Below are 3,734 nucleotides of genomic sequence, written 5' to 3'. Positions count from 1 at the left end.
CTTGGCTAAGTAGCTTGCTAAGCTAACTATTTAGCCAATAAGTTAGCTAAGTTGTTAGCTTAGCAAGCTACTTAGCCAAATACTTAGCCAAGAAGTTAGCTAAGTAGTTAGCTTAACAAGCTACTTAGCCAAATACTTAGCCAAGAAGTTAGCAAAGTAGTTAGCTTAACAAGCTACTTAGCTAGAAAAAAAAAAAAAGGATATGGGTCACTTTTGACCCATGTTGTGCATTAGAAGGGTAGTGACTCAAAAAGGTATTTTATTCAAAAATGAATAAAGGAAAACATAAAAATGAGGATGTATGATGATCAAAAACAAACTAATTGAGGAAAACCTGGAATACTGAATGATGAAAATAATTTATTGCAAAGATATAGAACATAAAAACTCTGTCGGGTCACTTTAGACCCATGTTGTGCATCAAAGGGTTAAAATGACAAAAAATAAAAGTGGTTTTGCATCTTTTAGCCCTTTAACAACATATCCTGTGCATAGACTGCATTAAAGAAGTAGACATAGCCACCAAGGTTACCCATTGGTTTGTGGACTTCTGTGTTGAAGTCTTGAGTTTTGGCATTTTTTCCGTTGCCATCTTGTTTTTTTTGGAGCCAGAAGTGACCATATTTGGACTTGGTGAGGTCATGGGGTAAAAAGGTTTATTGTGGAAATGTATCAAGTGAGATGTACAGCCATTTCCTCAAATCTTTAGAGAATCAGACTTCTTTCCAGCAGCCAGTGGAGTCGCCCCCTGCTGGCCTTTAGAAAGAATGCAGGTTTAAAGCACTTTGGATAGGCTTCACTTTTTTTTAGATTTGGAGGCTACGTCCCCTTTTTTTAATACAGTCTGTGCACTATCCCACATATTTATTATAAACTATTTTCCAAAGCATTAAAAAGTTTTTTTTCCCACCTTTCGTGGCCGTTGATTTTCGTTAATGTTAGAGACTTACAAAAGACAACCAGTCACAGTAGAAAAGTGCTTAGAGTGTCTTCACAGGTGATACAAATGTCTGAAAGCCTGGTTAAAATGACAAAAAATAAAAGTGGTTTTGCATCTTTTAGCCCTTTAACTACATATCCAGTGCATAGACTGCATTAAAGAAGTAGACAGAGCCACCAAGTTACCCATTGGTTTGTGGACTTCTGTGTTGAAGTCTTGAGTTTGGCTGTTGCCATCTTGTTTTTTTTGGAGCCAGAAGTGACCATATTTGGACTTGGTGAGGTCATGGGGTAAAAAGGTTTATTGTGGAAATGTATCAAGTGAGATGTACAGCCATTTTCTCAAATCTTTAGAGAATCAGACTTCTTTCCTGCAGCCAGTGGAGTCGCCCCCTGCTGGCCATCAGAAATAATGCAGGTTTAAAGCACTTTGCACAGGCTTCACTTTCAGATTCGGAGGCTATGTCCACTTATTTTTTTATACAGTCTGTGCACTATCCCACATATTTATTATAAACTATTTTCCAAAGCATTAAAAAGTTTTTCCCCACCTTTCGTGGCCGTTGATTTTCGTTTATGTTAGAGACTTACAAAAGACAACCAGTCACAGTAGAAAAGTGCTCACAGTGTCTTCACGGGTGATACAAATGTCTGAAAGCCTGGTTAAAATGATTAAAAATAAAAGTGGTTTTGCATCTTTTAGCCCTTTAACTACATATCCTGTGCATAGACTGCATTAAATAAGTAGACATAGCCACCAAGGTTACCCATTGGTTTGTGGACTTTTGTGTTGAAGTCTTGAGTTTGGCATTTTGGCCGTTGCCATCTTGTTTTTTTGGAGCCAGAAATGACCATATTTGGACTTGGTGAGGTCATTAGGTACAAAGGTTTACTGTGGAAATACATCAAATGAGATGTACAGCCATTTTCTCAAATCTCTAATATCAGACTTCTTTCCTGCAGCCAGTGGAGTCGCCCCCTGCTGGCCATCAGAAATAATGCAGGTTTAAAGCACTTTGCACAGGCTTCACTTTCAGATTCGGAGGCTATGTCCACTTATTTTTTTAATACAGTCTGTGCACTATCCCACATATTTATTATAAACTATTTTCCAAAGCATTAAAAAGTTTTTCCCCACCTTTCGTGGCCGTTGATTTTCGTTTATGTTAGAGACTTACAAAAGACAAGCAGTCACAGTAGAAAAGTGCTCACAGTGTCTTCACAGGTTGACGCAGTTAGAAGCTGGAATTATTTTTGAAGATTTGTCCTTGTTGGTGTGTTCAAGAGCTGAGAAAATATTGACTTCCAAGACTTAAGAGTCGTCTGCCAAACAGCACCTTTGTTAGAGAAAGTATTTACCAAACTCACATCATCATTTTCAAGGTGTGCCAATTAATTGTTGTTGCTGTTTGGTTTTGTGAAAACACATCTCTTCAGTACAATGCTTTTCAGCAGCAGTGTCTAAAGTTTAGGATGATTTCCACAAGCACTTCAACACACCCACACTGCTTGTAACCACATTGCCACGTGACAAAAAAGAAACCCACTAAATGTCCATCATGGATCACTTGTTTGACGCTAAGAATTCTCTTTGGTAGTAAAGAGATGAAGACATGTTGCTCTTTAAGGCTTCAGACCTGGGTCAGAGTAGTGCCAGAGTAAAAGGTTTTGACACATTTTGTGATACAAAAAACGCCACAGTGTTGGACAATAGTGTCAAAATAGAATTTAAAATAGTTTGTGGTCATTAATGGTCAATCTGACAACACCTGAACTGTCCAACTGCCATTAATCCTTCTATGTCTGTCACACTCGTGAAAGGAGAAAAAAATTATCAGATTCTGAAGCCTTAAACTAAAGGTACATCTCAAAAATATTTTTTGTCAATCATTTCAGAAAGTGAAACTCATACATTATATAGATTCATTGCACATAGAGTGAAATATTTCAAGCCTGTTTTTCTTGTGATTTTGATGATTCTGGATTAGAGATAATGAAAACACAAAACTCAGTGTCTCAGTATAAAACTAGAATATTGCTGGTGAGTGTAATGTGCTGGTCCTGGGTCAGTGGTGGTCTGGGGCCATGTCCTCTGCTGCTGTTGCTCCACTGTGTTTTCTGAAGTCCACAGTCAACATAGCAGCCATCTAGCAGGACATTTTAGAGTCTTCATGCTTCCACAAGCTCTTTGGAGATGCTGCTTTCATTTCCCAGCAGGACTTGGCAGCTGCCCACACTGGCAAAGGTACCAAAAGCTGGTTCAATGACCATGGTGTTACTGGGCTGGACTGGCCAGCAAACTGGGCTGACCTCAACCCCATAGGAGTCTATGGGCTGTTGTCAAGAGGAAGGTGAGAGACACCAGATGAGCTGAAGGCTGCTATAAAAGCAACATGGTGCTGTAGGCTGATCTCCTCCATGCCACCAAGTATTAATGCACTAATTCATGATTCAAAAGGAGCCCAACCAAGTATTGATGGAGAGAAATGAACAGACTTTTCAGAAGCATGACATTTGTGTTTAAAATATCCTTTTGTATTGATCTTATGTAATAATCTAATTTTCTGAGACACTGAATTTTGTGTTTTCATTATCTCTAAGCCAGAATCAAATAAAGGCTTGAAATATTTTACTCTATCTGTAATGAATCTTCATAATATATGAGTTTCACTTTCTGAAATGATTGACAAAAGATATTGCTTTTTCAAAATATTCAAATTTTTTGTATGCACCTGTACTGTTTAAAAATGAACAGACCATGACCCAACCTCAAAAATTCATATATCATGGAGATA

General features: G+C 38.0%; 1 long non-coding RNA gene across 1 annotated transcript in view; it reads right to left on the bottom strand.

Annotated features, from left to right (window-relative positions):
- LOC131982946 (uncharacterized) overlaps positions 1–3,734 on the bottom strand; it is a 596,045-nt gene that overhangs the window by 534,583 nt on the left and 57,728 nt on the right. The gene's annotated exons all lie outside the window — the stretch shown is intronic.

The sequence above is a fragment of the Centropristis striata genome, chromosome 13 (assembly GCF_030273125.1).
Source record: "Centropristis striata isolate RG_2023a ecotype Rhode Island chromosome 13, C.striata_1.0, whole genome shotgun sequence".
NCBI classification, from domain to species: Eukaryota; Metazoa; Chordata; class Actinopteri; order Perciformes; family Serranidae; genus Centropristis; species Centropristis striata.
This window is presented reverse-complemented; position numbering and strand designations above follow the sequence as displayed.